A 21,457-nucleotide genomic window follows, 5' to 3' on the forward strand; every position below is an offset into this window, starting at 1 on the left:
CGACAGTAGGATGTGGTGATCCAACCCCCCCTCGCCCCTTAGGCTTGGTGGATTCCAGAGAACTGATGGTGTTGAAAAAGTGTGTTGGAAAACCAAAAAATGGCGAAAAAAAAATCCACTGGAAGATGAGAAAGAAAATGGTGAGGAACTGGGTTTAAGCGAGAGCATATATAATTTTGTTAACGTAGCCAGCCCAGGCAAGCAAGGGTACTTGTCTGCTATTCTGGTTGGTCGATTTTCCAGGGAATTCTTCCCCCACTGATCATCTAGGCCCAGAAACCTTCTTGCCACCCTCACAGGTCTCTTACTTCCCTTTGCCTATTTTCAGGCTATGTGGGGAAGACCTCTCTCCCCCCAGCCGCCACCCTGAAATAAAATTAACACCAAAGTCTCACTTGGTGAACATTAATTTGAAACAGAAAAATAGAGAGCAAATATTATTAGGTCTGATCAAATAATTGAATCGATAACCCTTCCCCCGGGAATTGACCTTTAGGCCACTTCACAATGGACATTCCACTTGCTTAGACCACATTCCACTTGCTAAGACCATTCTCTCTCCCCTATGGAGTTTCTCAGAATCCAGACCTGCACAGAGAATTCTTGCTCAGAAAAAGCCCACCTAGATTCCTTTAAAAACCTCTGACTCCCCGTCTTTGGGGGCTGATGCCATTTTAGGGCTCGGCTCATCTGGATTTCCAAATGACCTAATAAATTCATAATTCTTTACCCCTTTTGGCCTCATGCATTCCTCCTTCGGCAGTCCTAACATTTGGTGCCGAAACCTGGGAGGGTTCCACTGGGATAGGGAGCCATCCGGCTTTGATCATCCTGAGTTTGCTACTCGGAGAGCAGTAGGCAGCGGCAGCTGGACCTGGGCTTACCTCTGAATCCTACTCGGGTGACTCAGTTGCTGGCCTTGATTAGGCCTCCCTCCCTTAAGGACCCTCCCGAACCAGCCAAGGAGGATGCTGGATCAGGAATCTCTCCTTCTCCATTGCTGTCCCTCCATCTCACACCAGTCAATCTTCTCTAAGTGACTGACGTTCCACAATTTCCCTTGTCTCGAGTCTTCCGCCCTCTCTCTCTCACTGACTTCTCGAAAGTCTCTTGTCTCAAAAGTCCTAGTGCTAGACCAGAAGACTCCTCAGCCATTTTGCTTTGGGTCCTTCTAGATTGGGGACGCCCAGTCCAGAGGGTCACCTCTCATTTCTCATGGTGATTTGTTTAGCAGTGGGACACCGGCCCTAAATAGTCAACTGTGGATTTGTGGTCTGTCACCTTTCCTCTCTCGTGAGCCATGCCAACACTCCCTTTGCACACTCACGAGCGAGATCATGCCCAACCAACTCATTTTATTTTGTAACACTGCTTGGCCACAATATAAACTAGATAATAAGTCTCAAACAGCACTTTTAATTTTAACACATTGCACAATTTAGATAATTGCTGTCACTGCAATGGAAAATGGTCAGAGACTCCCTACGTCCGGGCCTTTTTCACCCTTTAATCCCAATCCTCTCTCTCAGTCCTGCTCTCCCCATCAGGTCTTTCTCCTTCACACAAAACATCATACCCCTCCCTAACACTTCTAATTCTGAATCTACTTTTGACCCAGCAGACCACCAACCTCTAACCACTTACACATCCCCTCCCTCACCTGCAGTAGATCCCCCAAACCCAGACCCTCCTAACCAGCAACCACCATCTCCCCTAGCCCCTGAGAGCCCAAATCCCCAAAATGCATGCTCCAAAACAGCCTTTTCCCACCTAACACTTGCTCTCCTGCCACCCAAAGACCACCTTCCTCAACAGCCCCTTCTATTCCTGCCCCCATTCTACACCTGAGGGAGGCAGCAGGAACTGAGGATATTGTGGTCAATTATGACAAACTTAGTGAAATCACTCAAGACCCTGATGAAAACCCAGCTCTCTGTCTCTTCCTCCTCATGGAGGCCTTACAGAAATTTACCTCCTTAGACTCCACCTCCCCAAATGAGCCCTTCTTCTGAACACCCATTTTATAATACCAATCAGTTCCCAACATACGCCACAAACTTTGACAAATAGACACAGGTCCACAAACCGCTCGACAAGACCTCGTTAACCTGACTTTTAAAGTCTTTAATAATAGAGATAAGGAGACCCAAATCCCAAAACAAAGGTGAGATCAGGCCAAGGCTGAGGCCCAGAAGGAATCCTTCTAGCTCCTAGCCAACACTCTCATGAACCCCAAACAAAGTGCCAGTCCTCCTCCTGAACCCAGGGTAAGTCAGGGGCTCAGCCTCCTCTGGGCCCATGCTTCAAATGCAACAAGGAAGGACACTGAGCCAAGTTCTGCCCAAGCCCGAGACCCCCGCCTGGGCCCTGCCCAAGGTGCGGAAGGAAAGGCCACTGGAAATCAGACTGTACTCTGGCCCCTCTGGGTCGGACCTCAGCCAGTCCAGCACGGCAGCCCTCTGGATCCGGTTTGGAACCCCCAGACCTCCTTGGACTGGCCTCTGAAGAAGCTGCCCAGGCCCTGACAGGGCCCCACAGACTTACATCACCAGGACAGAGCCTCGGGTAACGACTGTGGTGGCAGGTAAGCCGATCTCGTCTTAACTGACACAGCAGCCACTTACTCTGCCCTCCCCAAGTTCACTGGGACCCTTGTCCTCAGTCTCTATTATGGGGGTTGACAGACTAGCCCCTCAGTCATTAGCCACATCACCTCTACACGGCATCTTACTAAATACCCCCATTCACTCTTTTCTCACTCTCCCTCGGTGTCCGGCCAGGGATACCATGCATCCCCTCATAAAACCCAGTTGTCCCAAATGACCTACCTCAGTTTCACTCTCACCCCACAAAGCTGCGCCAATCCTTAGACTGTAAATGCCTTATCTCCTCCATGACTGTCCCCTCCTCTTCTCTCAGGCTCGCTGGGTACTCTCGCCTCTGAGTTCCTAACTTTAGCCTTCTCGCAAAGCTCCTCTGACATGACATGGCAAAGGGACCCCCCTCACTGAGCCTTTAGATTCCAAGGCCAGCATTCTCACCCTTTAATACTCTGAAAACTGCTCTCACCTCAGCACCTTCTCAACCCCTCTTCCCAAAGAACAGCTGTCTTTACTACAGAACTGCAAAAGCTTACTTAGCAGTCCTGCTACTATCAGAAGTTGAACTCATTATTACCCAAACCTTAGCATGTTATCTCTAAGGAAAAATGTGATAGTTTAAATACAAGCTGCTAGAAACCTGGAAACTGCAGTCCTAGAACAGGCTACTGGGCCTGCTCCCTCCTCCCCCTGCCTTTTCTCCAGCCTCATATGTCTATACATAATTTTCCAAAGTCTTAATAACTTAAAGTCTTTGGAGCATTGCTGGGTTAAATGATAAACATCTAAATATTTTTAAATAACATAAAATACTGAAACACTGATTGCTAGACAAGTTTTAATTCTCCTGCTCTTAGTTTTTATTATAGAAGACCTCTTGTACTTTGTTGAATGTATATTTTCTTAAAAGTAAGAGTGTGTTCATAAATGTAAATGCTGGTTGTTTACTTTTTGGCTACAGCTGGTTATCTGTGAATAGGTAGAAGGTTTTATGTTGTCCATTAAGTCAGGACCTGATCACCTAATGTCCAAAGGGACCCCTTCTCTCCTAGTAAGCTAAAGCAGCCCCACCCAGGCTCTCTCCTGTTGCTTAAGGCCTTATATCTGAGCCTAGACTTTATTTCCACCGCTCATTCACAGTCCTTGACACTATCACTGAAAGTCTCAATAGGTCTTCCTGCTTGGTATTTAGGAGCCTCTCTCCCCTTTTCTAGCCTTCTTAAAAGTCATACACTTCAAAGGATACCAAGCCAGGAATGAATCCGTAATACAGGGAAATAACAAAGCAGACCAGGAAGCCAAGGCAGCGGCTCAGAGGAACCCCCCATGTCCCCAACTATTAGCTATACCTCATATAACACCCTAATACACTTCAGAGGAATTCAGTCCCTATTAGCTCTTGGGGCCACTCAGGAAGATCCATGGTTAAAATTTCAGGGAAAATATATCCTTCCCCAGGAACAGGCCTATGATATCTTACGGGCTATTCATAATTACCTACATATAGGAAAGACTGCTTTTACAACTCCTAAACCCCTTCATCACATGTCCTAGCCTAGTCTCCCTACTGCAAGATATCACCAAAACCTGTTCTGCTTATTACTCAGTATCTCCCCCAGGACAGGTTAGACCTCCTTCTTTCCCCATTCATCAGTCAAGGGGCCAAATCCCTGGACAAGACTGGAAAATTGATTTCACTCGCATGCCCCCTATTAAAAGAACCAAATTATCTTTTAATCCTCAAATATCTTTTAACCCAGTCTCAGGCTGGGTAGAAGCCATTCCCCACTACGTCTGACCCACCTCATTACAATTAGATAATGACCCTATTTTCATACCTCAAATGACTCAACAGGTCTCCTCTATTCTGAACATCCAGTGGAACTTACATCCCCCTCCCCCACTAGCCACAATCTTCAGGCAAGGTAGAAAAGGCAAATTCCTTAATTAAGTCTCATCTAACTAAATTAACTCTCAAAACTAAAGAATCTTAAACTACTCTCCTACCTCTAGCCCTTATGCACATCAGGGCAATCCCCCCCATGCACCCTCCTTTCTTAGTCCCTTTGAACTCATGTATGGAAGACCCTTCTTATTAGGAAACTTCCCTTCCACAGAGATCCCTCTCAGAGACCAAGTCCCCATTTTAAATCTCATCATACAATTACTGAAGAACATGCTGATCAGGTCTTCCCTCAACTTTTACAGGAGACATCCCCCCTACTCCTCCTAAAGGAAATCCATCAATAATTAACAGCCCTCGTGGCAAGGCCCTTATCAGGTACTCTTAACTGCTCCAACTGCAGCTAAACTATCAGGATATACCCCATGATTCCACCTTTCCAGATTAAAACCCATCCCCAGAACACCTCCATCACATGAGCTGGAGTCCCCTAACTTTACAGCCACCAGATTGGGCCCATCAGACTCCAACTTGCCCACATCCCAGAGGAAGAAGACGAATGAGTGAGCACCCATGCACGTGCCCCCTATGTACTGACCCTACCAACCCTGACTTCCCCGGAAGCCCACCTTCTCTCACAATACAAATCCTCCAGGTCCTAGCTACTGTCCCCCCTCCCTTTACATCAGGATTCTCACCTTTCTATGGGACTTCCTTCTACAAGGGGACTTCGATTACCCATGGGACGAGATTTCCTTCTTTCTAGATCCTAAACATACACTCCTCCCCGCCCCCCACAGGCCTTGGGACAATCCCAACCCTGGAAGTATGAATTAGCTCTCCTTCTCATCCTATCCTAGCCCTCCTCTCCTACACCCACAAGGAACTTTCTCACCTCCACTCATCTTGAAGGAACACTTAACCTTACCCATACCCTCCTTAGCCAGGAATTGCTGGCTCTGCCTTTCCCTCTCCTCTTCAGTGTATACCACCACCACTATACCAATCAAGAGATGGAATCAGACAGAAAACTCTCTAGCTTATAAAAAGGAAAAGGGAACTATATTTCTCGAAAAGGCAGACACCCTTCTAGGTAATTATCCTACAGCACAGGCAAATCAAGCCTACCTTCTTTTCTATACTCATATTCTATCTCTTACTAAAGTAGCTCCTTCTTCCCTCCAAGTCGCAGGTCCTATCAAAGTACACACCCCACTAATTGCCCAGTCCCCTTTATGCTACAATTTCACAGGGCAATATAACAAAAGGCCATCTCCCATCATCAGCTTGCAACACCACTGTTAACCAGTTAACCAAGAACTGCCAAATGGCCATTGGTCCCAATGGGTTGACTACCAGGTCTCTCTAGAAGCCAATGGTTCTTTCCTACAACCAGTCCATTTTACTTCTTGTCCAACCAAGCAGGCCCCAGGCTTCAACTGCTCCTTTCCTTTCCTTTCCTTTCCTTTCCTTTCCTTTCCTTTCCTTTCCTTTCCTTTCCTTTCCTTTCCTTTCCTTTCTATTTTCCCTTGGATAACAGCCCATTCTAGCATTCCATCCCACTTTCACTGCAATAAAATCTCAACCACTCATCTGTCACCCCTTATTGGTAGTGCCATGGGGACTACCCTCTCAGCTTGGAGCATGGAACCAGGAAAGGGAACCTCATACCCTTTAGTCCACATCTTCTCTCAATACCTTTCAGCTTGTCTCCATGATCAGGGATCCTTCTTCCTCTGTGGGGAGAACACATACATCTGTCTCCCCACCAACTGGACAGGAACCTGTACTCTCATCTATCACTCACCCAATGTAGATGTAGCCCCCAATAATCAGTCTTTACTGGTCCCCATAACCCACCATATCCTACAAAAGGGCAGTTCAGATAATCCCTCTCCTAATAACCTTTGGCATCACAGAAAAGTTTGGAACTGGCATAGGGGGCCTAACCACTGCTCATCCTATTTTGAAATCCTGTCTCGGGACCCACACGAACGCTCTGGATGCCTAGCAAGGGGAAAAACTGGGAAAACAAGAACCCCACCCCCAGGGTAACCTATGCTCCCCTTTCATATCACTAGTCAGGCAACTTACACCCCTGATTTTTTCCTCCCTAAAGATAACATCTAGGCCTCAGTTTTGTTTCAGCTCCAGGCCCAGAAAAGCAGCAAAACCACACAAGTGACGCTATGGAAGCCTCAGGACCAGCTTTTACTTCCCAAGTCACTCAACAGGGCCGTTTTCAAGCCTTCACCAACCAGTCTCTTGGGGAAATGATGCTGCTGCGACCCCTCAGCCAGCAGACTACTATCAAATTCCATCCCCCTGTGATTGAGACGTCCCACATCAGCAGGAAGAAATTACGAAAGATATGACCTTTGTCCATAGTCCATTAAACAAAAAGGCTAGAATGTTAGGTCTGATCAAATAATTGAATCGATAACCCTCCCCTGGGAACAGACCTTTAGGTCACTTCACAATGGACATTCCACTTGCTTAGACCACATTCCACTTGCTAAGACCATTATCTCTTCCAGAATCCGGGCCTGCATAGAGAATTCTCTGCCCAGAGAAAGCCTGCCTAGAGTCCTTTAAAAACCGTTGACTCCCCGTCTTTGGGGGTTGGCACCATTTTGGGGTTCAGCCCATCTGGGTTTACAGATGACCTAATAAATTCATAATGTTTTACCCCTTTTGGCCTCGTGCATTCCTCCTTCAGCAACCCTAACAAATATGAAGATGCAATAAGTGTTGATGGCAGATGTGAGCAGATCAAAGTTCTCACCTATCTGCCACTAACACAATGGGCAGTGGTTCAAATGGCCAGAGAAAAACGGGATGGTTAGTGGGTGAGCAAGGGGCAGAGTTACAACTAAGATGTCATGACTTGTTTACAATGTCCATTTTTAGCACCGTTAATGTGTTCATTTAAATCTAAATTAGTATATTCCCCAGGCAGAACAACAAACCACCCAAACATCTTAAATGCTAGAGGCAATGGAAAGGGAAAGGTTAAAGAGAATCCAGTGATGCTGTTGTAATTAGGTAGTTATTAATAATAGGAAAGGAGCAAAAGGGAGGCCAGATATTATAAGCATGGCCATTTGGGCAGTATCACCAAGAAGCTACAATTTCAAACTCTCCAGTGAACCACCAGTCCATTCCCTGCAGGTTACTGTGGGAAGGGGTCCAACAAAGGGGGAAATGGGCACATGTGCAATGAGTTGGGGTGACAAGGGAAAGTGCCTCAGTCAAGACTAGGGAACGATGGGTTGGATAGAGTAGGCAGGGCCATTGCAAGCCCGTGAAAATTTGGGAATGCATAATCCTGCAGACAAAGGAGCTTGCTCGCTCTCTCTGGTTCCTTTGGCTTTGCTCCTGCCTGTGTGTCCTCTATAACCACATGGCCCATGGCCATGCAGACCCCACATGCAATGGACTAATGAACTGCAGCTGGGAACACAAATTAAGCTAGCCTGATGCTGCATTGGACTGTGCAGAGATGGAATGGAAACTCTGGACATTGGCTTTCATTTTAGCTATGCTGAAAGCAAAATGGGACTTCTTTAATGGCAGGCCTGAGCAAAATGAAACTATGGAAACTCTGATTTGATTCCACAGAAATAAAGCTTTCTACAATATCTCATCCTCCTGTGGGACTCTCAGAAAATTCATTTTCTCGGGATATCACAAGCAGCCCACTCCCACTAGCAACCAGTGGAGACGTGGAGATTACCCCACCAATAATACCAGTACTGTGTAAGGAGGTACTGTAGATCACATATTGATATCCTGCTCCTTGATGCCGAAGGAGCTAGACCACTCATCCAGATCTCAAAAAAGCAGGTGGTGTAGTGCTCCATGGGGATGAGAGGTGCACGCAGTGCTGCCAGCTCAGTATAGGACAGGTGCCTGTTAATGGGGTATTGGTCCAACTGACTGAACTGCCAGTGCACAGGGAAGATGTTTATGTTGTAGTTCCTTCTTGAAGTCCCCGGCCAGCAGCAACAACATGGGGTGATCTCCAGCCTCTAGGTGCTTCTCATTCTCATGTTTACACATAGCTTCTGCTTTGTGGTTAGAAGGTTGTTGTCCTCATCCCTTTCATACAGAGTGACCAGAGTGTTCTTGAGCCAGCCCCGCATGCACAGGGGAAATTCAGTCAGCTCAGAGTCCAGGGAGGGATCCGACATAGTCCAGGGGAGCTTGTGGCCCTTCTTGGTGCCCTTCAGGGTGCACTTGATGGCAAAAAGTAGCAGGAAGAGTCGAAGGTCTTGTTTGTCATTGCTGCACACCTTCTCAAACTCACAAATGGGGGCATGGTCCTGACAAATGTACATGGGGGTGTTGTTTTCATCCAGTTCACACACCTTGACAAGTTTGCAGTGCTGGTTCTGGCAGGGTTTTCAACCACCACCTCCTTTTTAGCTTCTTCAGTACTTTCATCAAACTCTACTACTTTGACCTGGACGGGGTTGGCTCCCATGGGTACCTCAGACATCTCAGCCACCATTTCCTCTATCACCTCTATCTCATCAGGCAGGGCTTCCTGCTGTGGGATGCCAAGTCTCTCCAGACCAGAGAAAGGAGAAAGGAGAGCCAGGCCTTCATGGGCTGGAAACCTTCAGTGTCAGGCAGGCAGGGCAGCATGCTGTAAACTTCAGCAGTCTCAACGTCTGCGGAATGTCTAGGAAACATTTTATTCTTTTCTTTTTCTTAAGTTTTCCCCAATGTGTATTCAGTTAGAGGAATGAAAGTATAAGGATTTGTGGGGTGGAGAGAAGTGGTAGGAATGGAATCTCCTTTTGGTCACTGAGCTCATTTGGTTTAAGCTAAGGCAAATATGCTCATGCAAGACACACTGTTTAACAAATGTGTTTTGGCCACATCTAGCACCCCCTTCCTCTAATTCTTCCATATGGTTAAAGAAAGAACCCTTTTTCCCCAGGCTCACTCACACTTTTTCACTTTATCTCCCTCATACTATTGACCTGAGACTTTCCTTTCTCCTATATAAAAACTCATTTTTAAAACATCCATTTCGAGCCTAATTCTCAAATGACAGCCTTGAGTGAAAACTTATTTTCATAGATATTCACTAAAACCTTCCCCACCTTCAACTTATTCTATGTTAGAAAACATTAAGTCTTACTCCTAAAACAAGTACAGTATAAATGTCAGCAGCTAAATCCAAACTGAAAGTAGATGGCTTTTCAAATGGTCCACTACATTAAATGCCTGGTTCAGTTTTATTTAATTATCCCCTTACTAAGAGCCCAGTGCACAAATTCATGCACCTTTAAAGGCACTGTGGGCCGTGAGGCTGCAGTGGGCACAGGGGCAGGTCTCGGCCTATCCTCCGCACCCCTGCCTGGCCCCTCCTGCAGCAGCCCCACTCCCGTCGCTGCTGCTCCCATGCATTGACAGTGCCAGCCCCACTCGCACCCGCTGACTGTGCAGAACGATTGGGGCCGGAGCTGTCAGTGGGTGCGAGCAGCGGCTGCTGGCCCAATCACCTCTCAGGAGCAGGGGGAGGTGGAGAAGCCCTCAGGGGTGATCGGGGCCAGCAAGCCACCACACATATCCGCTGATGGCACTGGGCTAGAAAAAACAGGATCTTCCTAGATCAATGGTTCTCAACCTTCCTAATGCCGCAACCCTTTAATACAGTTCCTCATGTTGTGGTGACCCCCAATTTTATTGTTACAAATTTAACATAATTAAAGCATAGTGATTAATCACAAAAACAATATGTAACTATATATGTGTTTTCCGATGGTCTTAGGCATCAGTCGGAACTCGAGAGAGGCTTTCTCTCTGAAAAGGGTCGCGACCCACAGGTTGAGAACCGCTGTCCTAGAGGAAAAGTAGCAAAACAAAGAGCTAACAACACTTTTTGGGGGGTGGGTAGAGGTAATTTGAATTTGAAAATTTGAAATCCTCTGGCTAAAAATCCTAGTTTTCATGTGCTTATCTGTCATAAAGCCATGTCGGTTCAAAATCTTTTGCCTATTTTAAAAAATTGAGTTTTCCGTTAATTTGCTTTTTAAAAAAAGATATATTCTAGATGTAAATCCATTTCAATTAGATAATTTTTTCCCTCTCTATATTTTACAATATAATGGTAATCATCAAAAGACAGAACTTTTGGAGTCCCAGCAACAACACAGAGCGGGGTAACAATTAAAGAACCAGCTCTGGGCAGGGGACTTCCCCAAACCAGTTTTAAGTGCAATAGAGAAAATAAACCCTAAACTGGACAGAGAGGCCATATAGCCTCGAAGGTCAATCCAGACACACTGCCACCCAGAGGCTGAGCCACAAACTGACTCTTAGGTAAACACAAATTAAGGCAGTCTGGGAAACAAATACGGCCTGCTTTAAAATCAGGACTGTGGTTTACAACACAGAGGAACAGTGTATCGCAGGGAAATTCATCATTCTCCTGAACACCTGGCAGGACTAAGGCGTGCCAGACTGAAGAGTAGAAGAACCGAAGGACCTTCCCTATTGCAAATTTTTGTGTTGTTTTTTTTTTTATTTAATTTTTTCACCTTTTAACTAAGAAACCATTTTTTTGTCTTTTTCCATCACCCGATTTTACCCTTCTAACTACTACATTTTTACCTTTAACCAGTATTGTTACTGCTACCATTTTACCATTTTTTAAAGTGTCATTTTATTTTCTCTTTATTTTATTTTGGGATTAGTGTTCTACATTCTATTTTCATCATTCCTTTAGCATCATTTTTCTCTACCTCAATTTTGCCTCTATGCTAAAACCCTCTTCCTCACTTTTCCCCTTTTGTTGTCCTGTTTCTCTTACCCTATTCCTGCATTAGATTTTCCCTACTCACTCTTTTTACCCTGTCAAAATTTCACCCTACTTATATATCCTATTTCCAATCCCCTGCTCTAAATCCTTATACACCTCTCCCTTATCTTTCTTCACTATCCAAATTTTTTTTTCTTTTTCTATTGTTTTGTTGTTGTTTGCTTGATTGTTGAGTATATTGGGTTTTTATTTTTAGGGTTGTTTGTGAGGTTGTTTTTGTTTTTCTTTTTCTTTTTCTGCTGGTTCCCCCCCCCCCCCCCCCCCGGTTATTTTCGTGCTTCTGTTTTCCCTTGCCTCGCTTCATATTATTGGTTGTTTATACTTTGCATTCATCTCCAGGGATCTGTTGCTGGAATTTGTTGGGAGTAGTGGCGGTCCTATTGGAGTTTTCTCCTCATATAAGTAGTCTCTTCCCCTCTTCTACTTCATTCGCTCTTTTTGCTCTTACTCTTTTTGCCTCCTTTTTCCCAATTTCATTTTTACACTCCTTTTTTTTTCCTCTTTTATCTTTTTCTCTTCTTTCTTCCTTATCCCCTAATTCTCTTAGCTCGGGTGGTCACCTCTATTTGGGGTTATTAAGATCGTGAATACATTTGTGTTCAGTGCCTGGTACGTTGTGCCTTGTTGTATTGTATTTTGTGCCTTTAAATCAACGCAGCAGATCCAAGCAACAGCAGCCTCCTGATCACCACACCCTCTGCCTGAGGAACAGCAGCTGTACGTGAAGCCTCCCCTTACCAGCCAGAAAAACCACCACAGCTGTGAACAGCACCCACCAGAGGAGCTGCTGCCAACTGAGGAGCAGCGACTACCACAACCGCCCAAGGAGCAACCACAGCCCGAGGAGCCACTGCCACCCAAGGAGCAGCCCCTGAATGACTCAACATCTAGATATGTCAGTGAGATCAAACATGGGTAGACAAAGAAACCCCCAGAGAAAAGAAAAGGAGGACTCGCCAGAAAAGCAGCTAAGTGATACAGAGGCATGCAACATGACAGAAAAAGAATTCAGAATAAGGCTCCTAGAGTGCATAAACCGGATGGAGGGGAAAAAAATCAACAACTTATGCAAGAAGCAAGAAGAAACAGATGAAAAAATCAATAACTTATGTAAGAACCAAGAAGAAATGAAGAGCGATATAGCTGCAATAAAAAACACCATTGAAAGTTTCAACAGTAGACTAGGAGAAGCAGAGGACCGAATTAGTGAATTAGAAGACAAGGAAGCAAAACACACCCAAACTGAACTGCAATTGGAGAAAAAAATTAAAAGACAGGAGGAGAGCCTAAGGGAGCTTTGGGACAAAATGAAACGAAACAACATACGAATAATAGGGGTGCCAGAACAACAGAAAGAGGAACAAGGATTAGAAAACCTATTCAAAGAAATAATATCAGAAAACTTCCCTGAGGTGGGGAAGAAAAAAGTCACACAAGCCCCGAGAGTCCCAAACAAGGTGAACCTGAAAAGACCCACTCCAAGACACATCATAATTACCATGGCAACTGTTCAGAACAAAGAGAGAGTCTTACAGGCTGCAAGAGAGAGATGGAAAGTTACATACAAGGATCTTCCATTAGATTATCAAATGATTTCTCAACAGAAACACATCAGGCCAGAAAAGAGTGGACAGAAATTTACAAAGTGATGCAAAGTAAAGGACTGAATCCAAGAATACTCTATCCAGCAAGGCTATCATTCAAAATTGAAGGGGAAATAAGAAGCTTCACAGACAAAAAAAGGCTAAGGGAGTTTATCACCACCAAGCCAGCAATGCAAGAAATGCTAAAGGGACTGGTGTAAAAAGAAGAAATAAAAAGCTCAGAAAGAAAACAGTAACACAAAAAAAGAAATGGCTACACACAAGTACCTTTCAATAATAACTTTAAACGTAAATGGACTAAATGCTCCAACCAAAAGACATCGAGTGGCTGAATGGATATAAAAACATGACCCATACATCTGCTGTCTACAAGAGACCCACTTCAGAAGAAGGGACTCACATAGACTGAAAGTGAAGGGATGGAAAAATATCTTTCAGGCAAATGGAAATGAAAAGAAAGCTGGGGTAGCAATACTTATATCGGACAAAATAGACCTCAAAGTGAAGGCCATAATAAGAGATAAGGAAGGCCACTTCATAATACTAAAGGGATCAATACAACAAGAAGATATAACCCTGATAAACATATATGCACCCAATGCAGGAGCACCCAAATTCATAAAAAAAACTCCTGGAAGATATCAAAGGAGAGATCAACAACACTACAATCATAGCAGGGGACTTTAATACACCACTGACATCACTGGACAAATCCTCTAGACAAACAATCAGCAAAGAAACAGCAATCCTAAATGACTCACTAGATCAGATGGACTTAATTGACATCTTCAGAACACTTCACCCCAGAACAATAACCCCAGATATACATTCTACTCAAGTGCTCATAGGACATATTCAAAAATAGACCACATATTGGGTCACAAACAAAGTCTCCCCAAATTCAAGAAGACTGAAATCATACCAACCATCTTCTCAGACCACAAGGGCATAATATTAGAAGTAAACTACAATAAAAACAACCCAAAATACTCAAACACTTGGAAGCTGAATAGCATGTTATTAAATATTGATTGGGTTACCAATGAGTCAAAGAAGAAATTAAAAACATCCCGGAAACTAATGACAATGAAAACACAACAATCCAAAACCTATGAGACACAATGAAAGCAGTCCTGAGAGGGAAGTTTATAGCTCTACAGGCCTACCTCAAAAAACAAGAAAAAATGGTAGTAAATCATCTAACTCTATATCTCAAAGAATTAGAAAGAGAGCAACAAGAAAAACCCAGAGTGAGCAGAGGGAAGGAGATAATAAAGATTAGAGCAGAAATAAATGACATAGAGACCTAAAAAACAATACAGAAAATCAATGAAACCAAGAGCTGGTTCTTTGAAAGGATAAACAAGATTGACGAACCTCTAGCCAGGCTCACCAAGAAGCAAAGAGAGAGGACTGAAATAAACAGAATCAGAAATGATAGAGGCGAAATAACAACAGACCCCACAGAAATACAAATGATTGTTAAAAAATACTATGGACAACTCTACTCCAACAAACTAGACAACCTGGAGGAAATGGACAAATTCCTAGAAAAATACAACATTCCAAAACTCAATCAGGAAGAATCTAAAAATCTCAACAGGCCAATAACTATGGAAGAAATTGAAGCAGTCATCAAAAAGCTTCCAGCAAACAAAAGCCCAGGACCAGACGGCTTCACAGGGGAGTTTTACCAAACATTTAAGGAAGAACTAAAAACTATCCTCCTCAGACTGCTACAAAAAATTCAAGAGGATGGAATGTTTCCAAGCTCATTCTATGAAGCCAGCATCACCCTAATACCAAAACCAGGTAAAAACAACACAAAAGAGAATTACAGGCCAATATCCCTCATGAACATAGATGCCAAAATCCTCAACAAAATCTTAGCAAATAGGATCCAGCAGTACATCAGAAAGAGCATACACCATGACCAAGTAGGATTTACCCCAGGGATGCAAGGATGGTACAATATCCGAAAATCAGTAAAGGTGATATATCACATAAACAAATTGAAAGAAAAAAACTACACAGTCATATAAATTGATGCAGAAAAAGCATTTGACAAAATCAAACACCCGTTTTTGATAAAAACTCTCAGCAAGGTGGGAATAGAAGGATCATACCTCAACATAATAAAAGCCATATATGACAAGCCCACAGCCAACATCATACTCAATGGACAAAAACTAACACCATTTCCCCTAAGAACAGGAACAAGACAGAGATGCCCACTCTCATCACTCCTGTTCAACATAGTACTGGAAGTATTAGCCATTGCAATTAGAGAAGAAGAAGAAATAAAAGGCATCCAAATTGGAAAAGAGGAAGTAAAACTGTCCTTATTTGCAGACAACATGGTATTATACATACAAAACCCTAAAGACTCCATCAAAAAACAACTATACTTAATACATAAATTTGGCAATGTAGCAGTATACAAAATTAACCCCAAGAAATCTAAGGCATTTCTATACACCAATAGTGAACTTTCAGAGAGACTAAAAAAAAATCCCACTTACCATCGCACCAAAAAATTAAGCTACCTAGGAATAAACTTAACTAAAGAGGTAAAAGACCTCTACTCAGAAAACTACAAGACGTTGAAAAAAGAGATAGAGGAAGACATAAACAGATGGAAGAACATACCGTGTTCATGGACTGGTAGAATCAACATCATTCAAATGTCCATACTACCCAAAGCAATTTATAAATTCAACGCACTTCCCATCAAAATACCTACGGCATATTTCACAGATCTAGAACGAACTCTCCAAAAATTCATTTGAATAAAAAAAGACCCCCTGCCGAAACCGGTTTGGCTCAGTGGATGGAGCGTCGGCCTGCGGACTAGGGGGTCCCCGGTTCGATTCCGGTCAAGGGCATGTGCCTTGGTTGTGGGCATATCCCCAGCGGGGGATGTGCAGGAGGCAGCTGATCGATGTTTCTCTCTCGTCGATGTTTCTAGCTCTCTGTCTCTCTCCCTTCCTCTCTGTAAAACATCAATAAAATATATTAAAAAAAAAAAAAAAAAAAAAGACCCCGAATGACTGCAGCGATCCTGAGAAAGAACAAAGTAAGTGGGATCTCAATACCAGATATCAAGCTGTATTACAAAGCCACTGTTCTCAAAACTGCCTGGTACTGGCACAAGAACAGACATATAGATCAATGGAATAGAATAGAGAGCCCAGAAATCAGCCCGAACCAATATGCTCAATTAATATTTGACAAAGGAAGCAAGAACATACAATGGAGTCAAGATAGTCTCTTCAATAAATGGTGTTGGGAAAATTGGACAGATACATGCAAGAAAATGAAACTAGACCACCAACTTACACCATACACAAAAATAAACTCAAAATAGATAAAGGACTTAAATGTACGACGGGAAACCATAAAAATTCTAGAAGAATCCAAAGGCAACAAAATCTCAGACATACGTCGAAGCGATTTCTTCACTGATACAGCTCCTAGGGCACTTGAAACTAAAGAGAAAATGAACAAATGTGACTACATCAAAATAAAAAGCTTCTGCACAGCAAAAGAATCCATCAACAAAACAACAAGAAAGCCCACTGCGTGGGAAAACATATTTGCCAATGTCATATCTGATAAGGGCCTAATCTCCAAAATTTATAGGAAACTCATACAACTTAACAAAAGGAAGGTAAACAATTCAATCAAAAAATGGGCAAAGGATCTAAATAGACACCTTTCAAAAGAGGACATTCAGAAAGCCAGGAGACATATGAAAGCATGCTCAAAGTCACTAATCATCCGAGAGATGCAAATCAAAACAACAATGAGGTACCATCTCACACATGTCAGACTGACTATCATCAACAAATCAACAAATGACAAGTGCTGGAGAGGATGTGGAGGAAAAGGAACACTCATGCACTGCTGGTGGGAATGCAGACTGGTGCAGCCACTATGGAGATTCCTCAAAAGACTAAAAATGGAACTCCCATTTGACCCTGTGATCCCACTTCTAGGAATATATCCCAAGAAACCAGAAACACCAATCAGAAAGGATATATGCACCCATATGTTCATAGCAGCACAATTCACCATAGCTAAGATCTGGAAACAGCCTAAGTGCTCATCAGTAGATGAATGGATTAGAAAACTGTGGTACATCTACACGATGGAATACTATGCTGCTGTAAAAAAGAAGGAACTCTTACCATTTGCAACAGCATGGATGGAACTGGAGAGCATTATGCTAAGTGAAATAAGCCAGTCAATGAAGGAAAAATACCACATGATCTCACTCATTCATGGATAATAAAGACCATTATAAACTTATGAACAAAAATAGATACAGAGGAAGAGCTGCCTCAAAAAACAACAACAACAAAAAAAAGAACTTTTGATTAAGGGGATTTATCATCTTTTTATTTTACAAATTGTTCACTGTTTATGCCAGCTTTCAATTTTTTTTAATTGAATCTTTATTCAGATTATTACAGTTGTTCCTTCTTCCCCTCCCCCCCATAGCTCCCCTCCACCCGGTTCCCATCCCACCCTCTGCCCTTAACCCCCCTGCCACTGTCTGCATCCATAGGTGTACGATTTTTGTCGTCTCTTTCCGCACGCCCCACACCCCTTTCCCTCCGGGAATAGTAAGTCCACTCCCTTTCTATGTCCCTGATTCTATTATATTCACCAGTTTATTCAGTTCATCAGATTATTTATTCACTTGATTTTTAGATTCACTTGTTGATAGATGTGTATTTGTTGTTCATAATTGTATCTTTACCTTTTTCTACTTCTTCCTCTTCTTAAAGGATACCTTTCAGCATTTCATATAATACTGGTTTGGTGGTGATGAACTCCTTTAGCTTTTTCTTATCTGTGAAGCTCTTTATCTAACCTTCAACTCTGAATGATAGCTTTGCTGGATAAAGTAATCTAGGCTGTAGGTTCTTGCTATTCATCACTTTGAATATTTCTTGCCACTCCCTTCTGGCCTGCATAGTTTCTGTTGAGAAATCAGCTGACAGTTGTATGGGTACTCCCTTGTAGGTAACTGACTTTTTTTCTCTTGCTGCTTTTAAGATTCTCTCTTTGTGTTTTGCTCTTGGCATTTTAATTATGATGTGTCTTGGTGTGGTCCTCTTTGGATTCCTTTTGTTTGAGGTTCTCTGTGCTTCCTGGACCTGTAAGTCTATTTCTTTCACCAGGTAGGGGAAGTTTTCTATCATTATTTCTTCAAATAGGATTCCAATATCTTGCTCTCTCTCTTCTTCTGTCACCCCCATAATTCGGATGTTGGTATGCTTGAAGTTGCCCCAGAGGCCCCTTACACTATCTTCATATTTTTGGATTCTTTTTTCTGTTTGCTTTTCCAGTTGGGTGATTTTTGCTTCTTCGTATTTCAAATCTTTGACTTGATTCTTGCAATCCTCTAGTCTGCTTTTGGGAGTCTGTATATTATTCTTTATTTCAGTCGGTGTATGCTTAATTCCTAGTTGGTCCTTGTTCATATCCTCGAGGGTCTCACTAGTTTTCTTGAGGGTCTCACTACATTTATCGGTGGTTTCTAGAAAATTCGTGAAAAACCTTATAAGTTTGGTTTTGAACTCTATATCCAGTAGTGTGCTTTCCTCCATTTCTGTCATTTGTGACCTGTTTGTCTCTGCATTTTTTATGCTTCCCTGTGTTAATAGAGTGGCTTTCAGTGCTAGGTGTCCTATAGGGCCCAGTGGCTCAGCCTCCCCAATTACCTGAGGTGGACACTCTTGGTGCACCCATTTGTGGGCTTTGTGCACAGTCTTGTTGTAGTTAAGCCTTGATTGTTGTAGGTATCACTGGGAGGAATTGACCTCCAGGCCAATTGGCTGTGAGAATCAGCTGTGTCTACAGTAGGAGAACTTCTGTGCTGGAGACACCCTTCTGGGGCAAGACTTGCTTCAGTGGGGCTTTGGTGCTCACTGAGTCTGCCCCCCGAGTGTGTCCCTTATGGATCTGAGGAGTTGTAATCTGGATGGTCCCACTCTGATCACTGGGTACACTGGCTCTTGGATCTCTAAGGAGGTGCTAATTTAGCCTCTGCCTGAGGCTGCCCAACAGGAGCTACGGAGAGATCTGCAGATTCCTCTTCTTTGTTTGGGATTTGGAGGTGCCCAGATGAGGCCCAGTTCTGAAGCAATGCAAGCTGCTGTGGGGCCTTGGGGCCTTCTTTTGGAAGTTCTGGGTCTCTCTAACCCAGCTGCAGTTTGTTAGGTAATTTTCAGATTGCAAACGGCCAGGCCTTTCATATGCAAAAGCCTCTGCACACAGCTTGGGTGGGGCGAGGTCTCAGGGAATCAACAGGGCGGAGCAAACGGCTATGGCAGATCTTCAGTCCTACCCTAAGAAGCCCCACGTCTCAGTGTCCCAGGGTAATCACTGCAAGCACCTCTGAGAGAAAGCCGTCCTTGAGTTCCGACCGATGCCAGACAGTCCAGTTTCTCCCCGTATGAGTCTGGGTCCTCAGAGACTCGCCTGGAACGTGAGTTCAGAGCAGTCAGGAGCTTGAGACTCCCTCCCGATTGAAAAAGACAACCTTGTCCTCAGTTGCCAGCCCTTTCCACATGCGCCTCCCTACCTCTGCACTTTACTTCTGTACCTCCTCTGAGTCTCAGTGTGCTTTCTCTTTCCTTCTAGTTGTAGAATTTCCACTCAGCCAGCCTTCCTGTGGTTCTGGATGATGTCCGTTTTGTCTTTTAGTTGTATTTTTGACGTGGTTGTGCGAGGCAGCAATTTCTGGTGTTTACCTATGCCGCCATCTTGGTTTCACCCAGCTTTCAATTTTGTGCAGTGACACTTGTGTATTCATTTTATATCCAGCCATTGTGATTAAATTTACCTATTATTTCTACAAATTTAGTGCCTCAATTTCTGAATGTTAAACCTAGTTTGTGTTACTTAAACCCAATTCATCATGATATATTATTTTTAATGTTTTTCTTTCTTGTATTTTTTTTTGTCAGGCTTTATTATAAAACTTATTGGTCTTAATAGCTTTGGGCATTGGGTTTTTATTTAATTACTAGAGGCCCGGTACATGAAATTCATGCACTCAGGGGGGTCCCTGAGCCTGGCCTGTGCCCTCTCGCAGTCTGGGACTCCTTAGGGGATGTCCGCTTGCTGGCTTAGGCCTGATCCCTGGATTGGGCCTAATCCAGCAGTCAGATATTCCCCCTCACATTCCGGCTCTTGCAGTCCGGGACCCCTCGCTCCTTACTGCCCGCCTGCAGCAGAGGGGGGAGTGGCTCCCACCACCACCGCTGCGCTTGCCAGCTATGAGCCCGGTTTCTGGCTGAATGGCACTCCTTTGAGAGCACACTGACCACCGTGGGCAGCTCCTGCATTGAGCATCTGCCCCCTGGTGGTCAGTGTGTGTCATAGCAAACAGTCATTCCACTGTTCGGTCAATTTGCATATTAGGGTTTTATTATATAGGAGGATACTGCCCTCATAAAGAACCTTGGAAAGTTTTGCCTTCTACCTTATTTTCTGGAAGAATTCACCATTAAACTTACCTGGGCCTGAGTCTACATTGTGAATTTTTTAATTACAAGTTCCATTTCTTTAATAAATATACATTCATTCATTTCTATTTCTTGTGTCAATTTTAGTGATGTCTAATAACTTCTCAATTTTTCATCTAAATTCTCTAATGTACTGGCAGAAGTTGCTCATAATATACTCATTTTTAAAAATATATTTTTTTATTGATTTCTGAGAGGAAGACAGAGGGAGAGATAGAAACATCAATAATGAGAATCATCGATCAGCTGCCTCATGCACGCCCCCCACTGGGGATAGAACCCACAATCCAGGCATGTGCTCCTACCAGGAATTGAACCTGCGATCATTTGGTGCATGGGCCAATGCTCTAATCACAGGCCAGGGCATCTCATTTTTTTTATTTTAAATGGAATATTTCTAAAATGGCTTACTTAGGATGATGTTTGTTTTAGGTCTTTTTTGCTTTTAATGCTCAATTGGTAATCCCTTCTAGTCTAATTTCCAGAGGCATTTTTCTTAATGAACTGGTTTTGAATTTTAGCAAATGCTTTTCCTATTGTACTGAGATATTTTCTTTTGTTGGGTTAAAAGAAACATTACATTTGTGGATTTAAAACATTTCCTTAACTACCTAGTATGAACCTATCTTACTGATGATACGCATTATTGAATTTTACTTGCTAATATTTTAAGATTTTTGTGTGTATATTCATGAAACAAAATAAACCTAATCTTCCTTTTCTGTTATTTATTTTTCTGGCTTTAATATCAAGTTTATACCAGGCTTTTAAAATTAATTGTGGGCTAGTCTATACTTCTACTGCCTAGTAATCTAAATAAATTTGGTATTCACTCCTTTAAAATTTGGTAGAAAATGTCAGAGTATGTGGACATTTTGTTCCACTTGTGGGAAAACTTTTTTAATAAGATCTAAATTTACTTTAACAGTTACAAAAGTACTCAAGTTTTTTAAGTCAGCTCCTGTAAGTTATTA

General features: G+C 43.1%; 1 protein-coding gene and 1 pseudogene across 12 annotated transcripts in view; both read right to left on the minus strand.

Annotated features, from left to right (window-relative positions):
• Positions 1 to 21,457, minus strand: part of CCDC66 (coiled-coil domain containing 66) — a 75,697-nt gene that overhangs the window by 27,104 nt on the left and 27,136 nt on the right. The window lies entirely within an intron of this gene.
• LOC118667968 lies at positions 6,767 to 10,225 on the minus strand (annotated as a pseudogene).

Source organism: Myotis myotis, unplaced genomic scaffold (genome assembly GCF_014108235.1).
Source record: "Myotis myotis isolate mMyoMyo1 unplaced genomic scaffold, mMyoMyo1.p scaffold_m19_p_13, whole genome shotgun sequence".
NCBI lineage: Eukaryota > Metazoa > Chordata > Mammalia > Chiroptera > Vespertilionidae > Myotis > Myotis myotis.